We start from the raw sequence: 14,501 nt of genomic DNA on the forward strand, positions 1-14,501 counted from the left end.
GTCAAGTCCAATGCCAACCTGGAGTAAAGAGAAGATATGAACACTGTCTCAAAGAAACAAAGTCTCTAATCATAATTCTGTAGGTCGGACTTTAGCTAGACTGAACATGACGATTGTTTTCTTCATCCCTATGAAGGTCACTTGCATGTCTGGAATGAGGTAGCAGGACACTTGAGGGATGATTTGGTCCAGGATCACCTGAGGTCTTCCACAATGTCTACATGATCTTAGTTCTGACTAGTCACTAATTTTCTAGCTGACCAGCCTGTCCTTCATATGTTCATGAAAAAGCTCTGAACAGCACCAAGGAGTAAGCTCCAAAGCAAAACCACTTACATCTTTTTTGCTGTTTTATTTAAGACAGTCTATCTACATAGCCCAGGCTGGCCTTCTAACTCACAATCTTTCTGCATCCTTTTACTGAGTACCAGAATTGTGAGTATACATTACCATGCTCAGCAAGTAGTAATACTTTTTAAGTCTAAACATATTTAATTTTTGCTAATGTCTCATTGGGCAATAGAAGTCATATGGAAAAATGAGATGACTTACTTTTGGAATCTCTGTATGAAGGCTGCTGTATGAAGTACACAATAATAAAATGACATTTCTGATTATTGGGTTTTCCTCTCCTTTCATTACCAACTTCCATGTCTTGAAGCACTTGACAAGTGACTCTGGTTACTTTCAGCCCCTAGGTTACAAACTCACTCTATCATAAATTGAGATAAGAGGGGTTTTGGTGTTGTTGTTGCTCTCTCTCTCTCTCTCTCTCTCTCTCTCTCTCTCTCTCTCTCTCTCTCTCCTCTCTCTCTCTCTCTCTCTTCCTCTCTCGTCCAATTGGGTAAATTCTGAGAATAAAGCTGTTTGCCCTGGCTTTTATGTTAGGGAATGCGATGAGTAATGCTTATTCAATCCATATTATGCGAAGGGAGGGCAGAAGGAATGCTCATCAAGTGTTTCCTGTGTCTCTAATTTAATTTCCACATTTTCTAGATTCCATCTCTTCTTGTTGTAGTTTTCTCTCATGTATTTTATTTTCTGACCACATACTGAGAAATGCTACTCGGAAAGTAAGATTTGGACTCTTGCATATGCATTCTCCTCCCTTCCAAACTGAACTTTTCATTGCTGTGAATCAAAACCTTGAAAGGTATTACTGAGAAACATTTTGTTTTCACTTTTGGAAAACAGTTCACACAAAGCCACTAAAATTTTTCCAAACTTACCCTAATTTATCCAAAATTTGTCTAAAAACTTCTATCAGCAATTTGCTGTTTTCCAATTTAAAGAATTTTTCTTGAAAATTTCCCTTTTAGTATTTCAACTGTTTGATTTTTTATTAGAAAAATAGCATTTTTCTTTTCTTTAAAAATGAAGATTTTCATTTTGACCTTTTTGCTTAAGAGAGTAGAATATGCTTTATTTGTAGTGACGTAGAGCAAAAATATCTTCTAAGAAGCAATAGTAATGACAATATCTTGGTGCAACTGTAGGTACTGCACAAGAGTTGATTTATAAGTCAATAGGCAGAATGAACTAAGAGGTATAAAAAAATGCAGATTGGTTATCTTGGGTACCTTGCATTCTAACTAGTCTTAATTAAGCTTACATTTTATCCAGGAACTTACAATTTGAAGTATAATAAAGAAAAGTAAGAACTTGCAAAGTATGTGTGGTAAAAACTCGAGTTTGTGTGGGTTCCTTCTGTGTAGAGTGTAGGAAGTTCTAAGGAAGTATGTGAAGCAGAAAGGTGAGGACAGGAAAGCTTCCATCATTTTCCAGTCCATCTTTATTGAATGATGTTACATAAAGCAACTAAACAAGCCCTTGTCATTCAGCTTAAATTTTGATGCAAAGAGATGACTAAGGCTCTCGGGGAGGGCACCAGCCATACAACTGCCCTCCCATCCTATTGATTTGGAAGGCCTTTTCTTATAAATACAAAAATTGAGTAGAGACCTGGAAAACCTCACAGAGCAAACTGTGCTGTGGTCCTGGGAGCAAGAACTCCAGGAAGAAAGAATATTAAGGATGAAGGTGATGAGGTGAGCCTGCAAGAGACCAACAGGTTCTAGAGTGGCCAAAACAGGATGATTCAGGGGAGACTTGGGTGAAGACAGTCACAACAGGGATAGACAGTATCATAGATCTTTGAAGTATTACAGAGACTTTCCCTTTTACTCTGTGAGGCGGGAACCACTGAAGAACTTGAAGCAAAGAAAATAGATGAAATCTTTTAAGCAGTCTGGGTGGAGGGCTCAAGGGAAATGCAGGCTAGAAGACATGCCATAGTAAGTAATAGCGATGATGCTTATGATTATGGTGGCTTGGATCAGTGCAGTTTCTGTATTCTCTACAATTTATCATATCTTCCATCTATTTCTTTTTAAATAAATAGTATATACCAGAGACTGGGAGGATGGCCCAGTTCATAAAACATTTGCTGGGCAAGTGTAAGAACTGGAGCTCAAATCCCTGGAAACCAAATAAATAGGGCATGGTTTCATGCATCTGCGATTCCGGTGCTCAAACAAGGAGGTGAGAGGTAGAAACAGAAGAAGCCCTGAAAGTCTGCAGACCACCTAGCCTGACAAATGCAGCAACTAACTGCCAAAAGGAGACCCTGTCTTAAACAAGACTGAAAGTGAGGACTGACAGCCAAGGTTGTCCTCTGACCTCTCTCTCTCTCTCTCTCTCTCTCTCTCTCTCTCTCTCTCTCTCTCTCTCTCTCTAACACACACACACACACACTTTTCTTTTTCTTTTACATCTTCCAGTAGATGTTCAAAAGCTACTACTTTCAAAATTATTTCAAAGCCACACTGTAATTAATCAATTCACAAACATTATTTCAAGTAACTTACAAAATCAAACTTCAAGGAAGCACATGTGTCATTTTATTTTTATGGCGCTAAAGTTCAAAGTATCATTTCCTGTGTCAAGTCAATAATATTTCACATTGCATGCTTTATATTAAAAATTATAGTGGCCTGAGCAGATCATAGTGGTGAACACCTGTAACCCAAGCAGTTTGACAGCTGAGGAAGGAAGAACATGATTTCAGTGCCAGTCTGGACTCTATTGCCACACCATGTCTGAAAGACAGTATTATAATGACAGCTAGGAATCTTAGAAAACTAGAGTCTTCTGCGCCTTTTGTATTGCTTGTATATAAGTTATTCTCATGGATTAAAAATATCTTTGAGAGTTAAGCTTCCGGCACGAAGGTCATGGACAAGATGGTGCCCCCCAGTTCAGGTCTCTCCGCTCATCAAGCTCGGTCAATAGCCCTGGTCCTCAGCACGGCTTATGGCGCCAAGCGCTAGAGTTACCTAAAACCCCAGAGCAGAGGAGGAGAGGAGGGTGGCGGCGGAGGAAATGAAGAGACTAGATGAGCTGAAAAGGATTGAAAGAGAATGGGCAGAAGCTCAAGATGACAGCATACTCAAGTGAAGCGCCAGTGAGCTTACATTTCTTTAGTCGCTGAGGATGAATAAAGCTTTGTCGTATGAAAAAGAAAAAAATCTTCTATAACTACTGTGACCCTATTATTGTGCTTGCTTATAATAGGAAGACATTGCTCTAAATATGGTGTGACTCACAAACCGACAGCTATGTTGACATTAGTGGGCACACAGGTTTATCAAGACTTTCTCATGTCTTACAATATGATCCAACTACTGAAGACAGAATTCTCCTCCAAGCATTTCCCCATACCACCACATTTTCTTTTAAGACACAGCCCTGTCATGCAGAATGGATATGTAGAGAGTGTATTAAAAGTCACAGGAAGAGATATGATGTGAAGAACACAAATGAAGTGGGCATGAAGACAAGGAAACCCCACAACAAAGACGTCTTTGTACATCATTCTCTTTCCCGAAGGCAGCTATTCTTTTTGGTAGATGTTTAAGGACAAAATCCCTGTGTACATGCATTATTTAGATATCTACAAGGTGTTTTGACACCCTAGAAGAACTTTTTCAGAGTGCTTGCAAACTCCATCAGATTATTTAAAGCCATTTTCCTATGTGTGTTTTAATATAGAGATGGAACTGATTTTTCTTTCTAAAAATATTATTATTTTATGTGTATGAGTGTTTTGCCTGCATGTATGCCTGTGCATCACATGTGTCCCTGGTGTCTGTGAAGGCCAGAAGAGAGCCTGGAGTTACAGATGGTTATGAGCTGCCATGTAGGTGGGTGAAGGGAAGCAGTCTTGGGTTCTTACTCTGTAAGAACAACTAATGCTCTTAACTGCACCATTTCTCTAGTTTCTTCGAGCTAGCTTTCTTAATTATTAATTTAAATATCCCTCTTTAAATGGAAAACAGGAACCATGCCTGAAAAACGTAGTTAAAATTTAAGTAAATCTTTTAAAATATTTAATTAGTAAATTTATTTTTAATATATTTTAAATTAAAATATAATTACATCACTTCCCCATCCTTCTCCTCCTTCCAATGCTTTCGATGTTCTCCCTCTCCTCTAATTGATGACCTCTTTTTATTTGCTGCTAATAACACACACACACACACACACACACACACACACACACACACACACACACAACTGCAGAGTTCATTGTAATTGCTGGCATGTATATGCTTTCAGTGGTGACCACTTTATAATGGGTAACATAATAATTATAATCTGTTGATTTGAACAACACAGACTTTCTTCTTGTTGTTTAAAAAAATGCTCCCTCACACAAATGTCCAAACACAATGTGTTGCGGGATTGGTTAGTACCTTGGTATAATAATGTCACTGAGAATACTGGTATTTCTTCCCATCTTCTGCTCTGCTAGCTTCAGCCAATCAGCTTACATCACAATTGGCTAGAAGGTAATTGTCCAGCTTCATACATTATCTCCTAACTAACTACATATGAGAGCAAGAAGTAAAGTTCCCTACCTGTTCCACACACATACCCCATTTCCGCCTTAAAATCTTAATCAGCTCTCTTAGTGTCCTCATTGCTGTCTAAATTCTCTGGGATTGTGGTTAGATCTAATCTATGTGGGAAGTAGAAAAAGACAAGATCTCCTGAGTAAATTGGGAGCATGGGGACCTTGGTGGAGGGTTGAGGGGAAAGGGGAGAGGCAGGGAGGGGAGCAGAGAAAACTGTAGAGCTCAATAAAAATCAATAAAAAATCTTAATCAGCTATCAAAACTTTTTGTAGAAACATACTAGCAGATTATTCTTTTTATGTCATTGGTCGAAACTGATTGTCACGCCAGTCCTTTACGTAATTGCTGGTAAAGTCAACAATTCCCAAATTAGTCATTGGCCAATGACATAGGAAAGTTAAATGACTTTGATAAGCCCCTTTCTGGGTTATACTGTACCATATGATAATCTAGAAAGCATTTATTTGAACCAAATAATAATAAAGCTCAAAAATATCCTTAAAAATGATTTCTCTCAATCATCTCACTTGACATATGGGTAAATTGAGTCTCAAACTAGTTTTTATTGGGTTATATAGCTAGATAAATGCAGAGGTAGAACTGGAATGATTTTTTTTTTGTGTGTGTGAGGGCCAGTTCAGTGTGTACCTACAATATGATGATATGATAGATATTTCTTACCTGGGAATTGGTTTCTATATGACCTCTCTCTCTCTCTCTCTCTCTCTCTCTCTCTCTCTCTCTGTGTGTGTGTGTGTGTGTGTGTGTGTGTGTGTGTGTGTACACATGTGTGTATGCGCACACAAGGACCCAGGCATGCACATGCAGAGGCCAGAGGAGAACACTGAGTAGCTTCCTTGATTACACTCCACTGTACTTTATGAGACAGAGTCTTACCCACTGAGTCATCTTTCCAGTCTCTTTAAGTAAAAAGGACATCTTATTATGATTTTAATGGTGCTAACACAATTTGGTGTGTGTGTATGTGTGTCTGTGTGCAAATTTCATTTTATAAGGTAATGCTGAGGAAATACCACATTGCTAACTAAAGATGGTAAAAAAAAAAAATAATTTCTTTGCCGGGCAGTGGTGGTGCATGCTTTTACTCCCAGCACTTCGGAGGCAAAGGTAGGTGGATCTCTGTGAGTTCGAGGCCAGCCAGGTTTACTAAAGCTAGTTCCAGGACAGGTTTCAAAGCTACAAAGAAACCCAGTCTCGAAAAAAAACACGCAAAAAATTCCTTTATAAAATGGTATACTCAATGAATAAATATAAATGCAAAAATCTAGATGTGATGATAGTAAAAATATATATTATACGTGGGGATCTAGAAAACACAGATCTGTAGATCAACATTTGCCAACATTTAAATGGGGATTCCTGTTATATACTACTTTCAAGGATTCTTCTTTAAATTTAAGGGCATGGGTGATATAGGGAAATGTCAGGGAAACCTTAATTCACCACCAAACATTAAAGTCCTATGTATATCTTATCCAATAATACTAAGTCAGGAACATAGTGATTGAAGCCACCTCAAGTATAGACCTATTAGTATATCTTCCAATTAAAAAAATTATTCAAAAAATTTCAAGTTGTAACCAAATACAATGGATTTCCCTAGCAGTGAAGGTAAAGCCAAAACAGGCACAGCTAAGAAGTAAGAGAATAGAAAAATTCGTTACCTACAATAGGTAAAGAGAACATGAAAGTTATTTTCAAAGTGATGGCCTTCCTGAATAAAGGAAGAACAGAATTTATTCACGGACACTGCAAATATTCATATAGGAAAAATCTTTATATGTGGGCACATTCCTGAGCCTGCGCAATTAAGGACTATAGCCCAAGCATTCTCAGTTTGAAATCATAGTTCAAGAAGGGAAGAAGACCCACACATTTCGGAGCATACCAAGCATACATAACTCCAATGTACTAAATTTATGTCTAAGACAAGAGCTGTCTTATAAATGATCGTTTTCTGTGGTAAAGATGACAGGCAGGAACACCTCTAGCCATGTCCATCTTTGCCCACATACAAGAAATGAAAAAGGGCACTTTGAAGCTGCATAACTTAGGAGCTTCTTCCGTAAGGTGCCTACATGGTTTAGTGGCTGACAAATTTATGAGAAGAAAAATGGAAGAGAATCTTCCATATTATTCCGCTAATGAAATTTGAGACATCCACATATTGTTCTATAGAATGACCTATGGAGCCAGGTAGGGTGGCATAGCCTTGTAAACCTGGCACTCAGAATGAAGGAGGCTCATTTCAAGGTCCTTCTCAGCTCTATAGACTGTTTCAAATCAGGCTGGACTACATGAATCTTGTCTCAATCAATAAATAAACAAAAAATTTATATGGATAAATAAATGGGTTATATGGTACTTTCCGAACAGCCCTTTCAAAGAATTGCTATATGTTATTTTATAGCTGTTGCTCTCACACACAGAATCAACTAACCTAGGCCCATAAGGGCACAAAGGGATTGACTCAACAACCAGGGAGCCTTCATGGGACTCATGTGTAACGGCGTAAATGAATGCAGACAGAGTGTAAAAATATATATATAGCTTTAATGTAGAAATAGACTTACAGAACCACCGTTCCCGCGGAGACCAGGAAAGCAGAAGCGAGCAGCTCGGAGCTTTCTCGCCAAATTTATAGGCAGACATTAGCCCGAGGCGAACACGCCCCTTAAGGGGCGGGACTTATCCCTACATCTCCCCTTTTTGTCTAAATAAGACAGAACTAAACCAAATACAACAACATACAATAACAACAAATAATAAATACAACAAACAATATTGAGAACAAAAGCTTTGCTAAACATTCTATCTCAAGAAGTCCAGATAATGTAAAGAGTAACTACAATTATATAATCTTCAACTCAGTCAAAGATCTGAGAAGGGAATAAACACTACTCAACAAACGAGATATATCCAAAATGTGCAACAATTGACAGAGACAACTGACTACCTGGGCAATCACCCAAAGTCTCGTTTGCAACGTTGAGTCAACCAATTTTGGCTAAGGCCTAACATAACTGACATACCATTATTAAAGGCAAGGAACTTTTCAAAACTATCTTACCCTGTCTTGGCAAGATATGACAGTCCTGTTTTATCCATTGATGCACGCTCTGTATCTGTGTCAGTGGTTGAGGTATGAGCATTTCTTTGCCCAAAGGCCAGTTCTGCCAAATAGAAAGGCTCCAGGTGGAGTGTTTTTGGTGCTCAACATTCTCTCGGGAATAGAGCGGTGTTGCCAGGAGCAATTGTGTCTCACTATCACGAAACTCTGAGTTAGATTAAAGGCCATTTTCTACAGCTCTTTGAAGAAGTTGAAGATTATCTATCTATACTGAGTATAATCTCTATATATCTAAAGAACCTGATTAGTCTAATTATAAATGACAAACTTAGATGACAATTAGTCTATATAATTCTCAATATCTATCTAACTTAAAGAATAAGACAATAAACGACTGTGAAACAAATGAGGACAATGACCTCCAAATATAAACAATGTACAAATATACATTGCAGTAGGTAAATATATATCAATACACAAATATTATATAAGTATCTTAATCAGAGGTAGAAATGTACACTGCAATATGGTAAATATATACAATATATATCAATACAATATATGTCAATACATAAAAATGTTTTAAACAGAGGTAGAAACATGCATGCGTACAATAGTCAATCTATACCAATATATTTGTCTATTATCCCATCATCCCTCTTTTTTTTTTTTTTCAAAATGATCCCTGAGCTTATAAAATTCCTCTCCCAACCCTCAATCATATACTAATTATAATCAACCCCTAAATGATGTCCCTAAACCCAAGGGCAAACTTTACTGGGAGAGGGGACGTCGTTCTCTAGAATTACTTCCAGCTGTCATAGGGGCGACGTTCTTTCTGGGGGATCCTGTGAAAGTAAAATGATGGTTAAATTTCAAGATAATGTCTTTTAAAATTGCAAATAGTCTCTGAGTATTTTCGTGCAGGTCTGGCCAAAATGTTGTATAAGATGTGCACCATTTCAGCTAACCAAGTTGGAACTGTCTTGTGCAGCTGGTACCCAAAGCAGGTCTTGTAGTAGCGCTATCAGTATCATGACGTCGTATCAACCAGGTGGAGTTGTTGTTATGGGGCCCCATCTTCTTCCTGGAAACTTCAAATGTCACTTCAGGAAAAACTCATTGTTCATTATGAAAAACTTAAACATTAATCATATAGACATATATAGACATATATATATATTCAATGAAAGACATGATAGATATATTCAATGAAAAGTATGATAGATATGAAGAAAAGCAAAGATGTTTTCTAAACTCATATTTCTTTCTGTCCCATATCATGGCTCTTGACATGAGACAGAAACTCCAGAAACTCTGGGTTTTTCTCTTACTAACAGGCTTGGAATTGGAGAGGGACTGAGCCAGAGTCCAACTTCAAAACCAGCTTTATAAATTTAGAAATATGGTTTAATATTACTTACACAACCCATTCAGTTGTCTTGATATTTCCTATTGGGCAGGTATTTTTCCATCTGTCAGTATCCAAACATCCAGGGTCCCTTGAATTTCTCAAAGATGAGTGTTTTCCTGTGGAGATAAGAACAGAACCCTGCCCCCATTCTATATGTTTTTCTTACCACCTGTATGAATATCATCGTTGTGGATGAGTTGTCATTTCTCCTTTCCAAGAGGTTTCTCCTCTTCAAATCGAAGCTTTATTAATTTTGATGGTATCCACAATTTTTCTTCTCCTGTGGAAACAAGAGCAAAACCCCTTCCCCAACGTAGCACATCTCCTGGCTTCCACTGAGAGGTCAGCACATCTTTGAAATAAATCGGTTGATTTAGTTCAGCAGACTTTTCCATTATCCAATGTCTTTCTGCTGCTGTCGTTCCTTTCTCATTAGCGTTAAGAAAATTCAAGGTTAATAAAGCATTATGTAATCTATTTCTGGGGGTGTTTTCAGTCCCTTTCTGTTTGTTCAGCATATCCTTTATAGTACGATTTGATCTTTCTATAACTGCCTGACCTGTAGGATTATTTGGTATACCTGTAATGTGTTTTATATTATAATAATCAAAAAAGCGTTTCATTTTCTTAGATACATATGCTGGACCATTATCTGTCTTTATTTGCGCAGGTATACCCATGATGGCCATAACTTCCAATAAATGTGTGATTACTGAATCAGCCTTTTCTGAGCTCAGGGCAGTAGCCCATTGAAAACCTGAATACGTGTCTATGGTGTGGTGTACATATTTTAATTTGCCAAATTCTGCAAAGTGGAACACATCCATCTGCCAGATTTCATTCCTTTGGGTGCCCTTTGGATTAGCCCCTGCTGGCAGTGGCGTTTGGTTATAGAAAGAGCAAGTAGGGCATTTCTTTACAATCTCCTTAGCTTGTTGCCATGTAATTGAAAACTCTTTCTTCAAACCTTTGCTATTAACATGATGTTTTTTATGAAATTCAGAGGCTTGTAGCACACTACCAATCAATAATTGATCAATTTCTGCATTACCTTGTGCTAGAGGACCTGGCAGACCCGTATGGGATCGGATGTGTGTTATGTACATAGGGCAAAGCCTGTTCCTGATCAAATCTTGAACCTGGAGGAACAATGAGGTTAGTTCAGTATCATCAGGTATAAATTCAGCAGTTTCAATATGTAAAATAACTCTTTCTGCGTATTGTGAATCTGTAACTATATTAATAGGTTCTTTAAAATCCCTTAGCACCATAAGAATGGCATATAATTCCGCCTTCTGGACAGAAGTATACGGACTTTGTTCCACCTTATCCAAGTCTTCTGATTTGTAACCTGCCTTCCCTGATTTATTGGCATCAGTATAGAATGTACGGGCTCCAGTTATTGGAGCATCACGGACGATTCGAGGAAGAATCCAAGAAGTTCTCTTTATGAAGTTAAGCCGCTTGCTTTTTGGATAGTTGTTATTAATGTCTCCCAAAAAATTAGCACAAGCTCTTTGCCATGGTTCATTATCTTCCCATAATTTCTTTAGTTCATCAGCAGTGAAAGGCACTATAATTTCTGCTGGGTCTATGCCTGCTAGTTGACGAAGTCTCAGCTTGCCTTTTATAATTAACTCAGAGACTTTTTCCACATAAGTTTTCAGTTTCTTACTTGGTTTATGTGGTAAAAAGATCCATTCCAAAATAATATCATCTCTCTGCATTAAAATTCCTGTAGGAGAAATTTTTGATGGTAGTATGACGAGAATACAATCGAGCTCTGGATTCACCCTGTCCACATGTGCCTGTTGTAATTTTTCCTCAATCATTGTCAGTTCCTTTTCTGCTTCAGCTGTTAATTCTCTGGGACTGTTTAAATCTTTATCACCATCCAAGGTTTTGTTCAAATGAATTATTAGATCAGGTGTTATTCCAATAGCTGGTCGTAGACTGGAAATATCTCCTAACAGTCTTTGAAAGTCATTAAGAGTCCGTAGGCGATCTCTCCTAATTTGTGCTTTTTGTGTCTTAATTTTTTGCAAACCTATTTTATAACCTAAATAATTAACAGAATCTCCCTTCTGAATCTTTTCAGGAGCGATTTGCAATCCCCATTTAGGTAAAAGTATCTTTATTTCTTCAAACAGTCTGTTCAAGGTATCCATGTTTGAATCGGATAACAAGATGTCGTCCATGTAATGGTATACTATAGATTTGGGAAATTTCTTGCGTATTATTTGCAATGGTTGGTTCACAAAATATTGGCACAGGGAGGGGCTATTTAACATACCCTGGGGGAGGACGGTCCAGTGGTACCTCCTCGAAGGTTGAGAATTGTTATAAGTAGGCACTGTGAAGGCAAATTTTTCTCTATCTTCTTTTTGCAAAGGTATAGTGAAAAAACAATCCTTTAAATCAATAACTATGAGAGGCCATCCTTTTGGTAATAAAGAGGGCAAAGGAATTCCAGATTGCAGAGGGCCCATAGGTTGAATAACCTTGTTGATGGCCCTGAGATCTGTCACCATTCTCCATTTACCTGATTTTTTCTTAACCACAAATACAGGAGAATTCCAAGGGCTGGTAGATTCTTCTATATGTCCAGCATCTAATTGTTCTTGTACCAGCTGTTCTAAAGCCTGTAACTTTTCCTCAGCTAAAGGCCATTGCTTTGTCCATATTGGTTTCTCAGTCAACCATTTTAGAGGCAAGGCTGTTGGTATCTCTGAAGGGACATCAATTGCTTGTTCTTGTACAGCCCGAATGGCCGGTTTTCTCCGTTTGTAATATCTTTTAATATTATTCTCAGAAATATAGGCTCTAGATTTAGCAGGAATGTTAATTTCGGTATTCCATTGTTGTAATAGGTCACGACCCCATAAATTCATTGCGATATTGGCTACATATGGCTTTAATTTTCCTATTTGTCCCTCTGGCCCTATACATTCAACCCATCTCGTGCTCTGCCTTACTCGAGATAGGGTTCCAATTCCCAGGAGCTGAACATTTACATTCTGAAGAGGCCAACACGGATGCCAAGATTCTGGGGTAATGATACTTACATCAGCACCTGTGTCCAGTAGGCCAGTAATAAAAATGCCATTTACACACACTCTCAGTTTAGGTCTTTGATCATTTATAGAAGTTTGCCAAAACACACGTAACTTATCTTTCTGATCATTATTGCTTGTAACAGTAGGCATGGGGCTTCCTAATTGTCCTGATGAGGCACGTTCTCTGCAGAAACTGGATATGACTGAATCATGTTTGCCATGGGGGCCTGTGAGGCCCCCCCTCTCACGTTTCCCGACTGTATCAGGTTGCCTTGTCTATCTCTTGTAGACCTGCATTCATTCGTCCAATGTCTGCCCTTTCCACATCTTCTACATAAACCTGAAGGCTGAGTCCTCCTATTTCTGTTATTTCTAGAAGTTGCATTATTATTATTATTATTATTTCTGAAAGATGCATTATTGTTATTATTATTATTTCTGTAAATCCGTTGTCTACAATTCCTTTTCATATGACCCATTTTGCCACAATTAAAACATCTGGTATTCTGGTGTCTCCTTTTACCATTGGAAATTGCTTCTTCTACCCATGCTTCAGTGCCATAATCAAATGTATCAACATTGAGTGTATGCAAGACCCATTCTTCCAACGGCGCTGATCTGAGCTTTAAAGGACCCAAAATCCTTTTGCATTCCACATTTGCATTTTCATAAGCCAAAGACTCAATCATTATACGTCTTGCTTCTGGGTCAGATATTCCTATTTGTACAGCCTTAGTTAATCTTTGTAAAAAGTCACTAAAGGGTTCCCTCTGACCCTGTTTAACTCTGACAAATGATTCCATTCTCTGTCCTGGGTCTTGTACCCTGTCCCAAGCCCTTAAGGCTGCTGTAGTACACATGGAGAGTGTGTTTTCATCCAAATTAGCTTGTTCCTGAGGATCAGAAAAGAGCCCTTCACCTAGAATTTGATCTAGGGAAATGTCAATTCCCTTCGCTTTTTCCTGCTGTTCTAAGAGTCTAGCCTCTTGCCTGAATAAGCATTTCCATTTCAATTGCGGTCCACTCTCAAGTACCGCAGAGCTCAGCTGGAGCCAGTCCGAGGGGGTTGCTCTGCTTGTCGTGGCCCAAGATTTTAGCATCTCTTTAACAAAAGAGGCTTGCATCCCAAAAGTCATGACAGCCTGTTTTATTTCCTTGAGATCATTCATATGCACAGGCTCCCATGTATCCTCCTTGATGACCCTAGGGTTTTTGGAACCAATCACCTTCTCTGTTGTTATTACGGGAAAGGCAGGTAGAGCTGTAGGTAGAGCTTTGTGGAAATTGTCCCGGAGAGACTTACCCACAGATGTAGTTAAACTTTTCCTTTCTACCCTTTGCTCTTCTTCATCAGAATTTAGAAATTCCTCAATCTTTTCAATTCTATTCACCATTGCCTTCTGCAATGTCTGAATCTCCTGTCCAGAATTATGTTCCAAAGCCTTCATTGAGGATTCTAATGTATGAAGTTTGTCCGTTAGAGATAACATCTCATCTTTGGACATAATTTTTATGGCATAAACCGTGCCTTCTTGTGTTGACAATCTTTCCGTCAATCTGTCATAAGCTTTAGACAAAATCCGATTGTCACATTCAGCAGTTTTGATTCTCTCAGTTAATGTTTCATTTCCTACAGAAAGGGACTGAATCTTATGGTCCAGATCAGCTGTTCCCTCTTCCATAGTAATGAATTTCTCCTTAACATCAGCCTGAAGAACTTCAACCTGATTCTTGAGAAGATTGTTATCAGCCTGGAGAACTTCAAACCGATTCTCGAAAAGATTGTTATCAGTCTGGAGAACTTCAACCTGATTCTTGAGAAGATTGTTATCAGCCTGGAGAACTTCAAACTGATTCTTGAGAAGATTGTTGTCATTCTCAATTGTTTTTAAGCGTTCAATCTCTACCTTAAGAATCCTGGATTCGTCTCGTAAAGACTTTATCATATTTCTATTATCAAACCATTTGGTGCCAATGAAAACTACGAATCCCAGAAGGATCCATATATGTGGGGTGATAGACAC

General features: G+C 38.3%; 1 protein-coding gene and 1 pseudogene across 1 annotated transcript in view; both read left to right on the forward strand.

The window, feature by feature from the left end:
* The window catches only part of LOC121444458 (E3 ubiquitin-protein ligase Midline-1), a 370,913-nt gene that overhangs the window by 154,222 nt on the left and 202,190 nt on the right, over positions 1-14,501 (forward strand). The window lies entirely within an intron of this gene.
* LOC121444461 lies at positions 107-3,456 on the forward strand (annotated as a pseudogene).

The sequence above is a fragment of the Microtus oregoni genome, unplaced genomic scaffold (assembly GCF_018167655.1).
Source record: "Microtus oregoni isolate MIOR12 unplaced genomic scaffold, Mior012 000127F_ref0000509, whole genome shotgun sequence".
NCBI classification, from domain to species: domain Eukaryota; kingdom Metazoa; phylum Chordata; class Mammalia; order Rodentia; family Cricetidae; genus Microtus; species Microtus oregoni.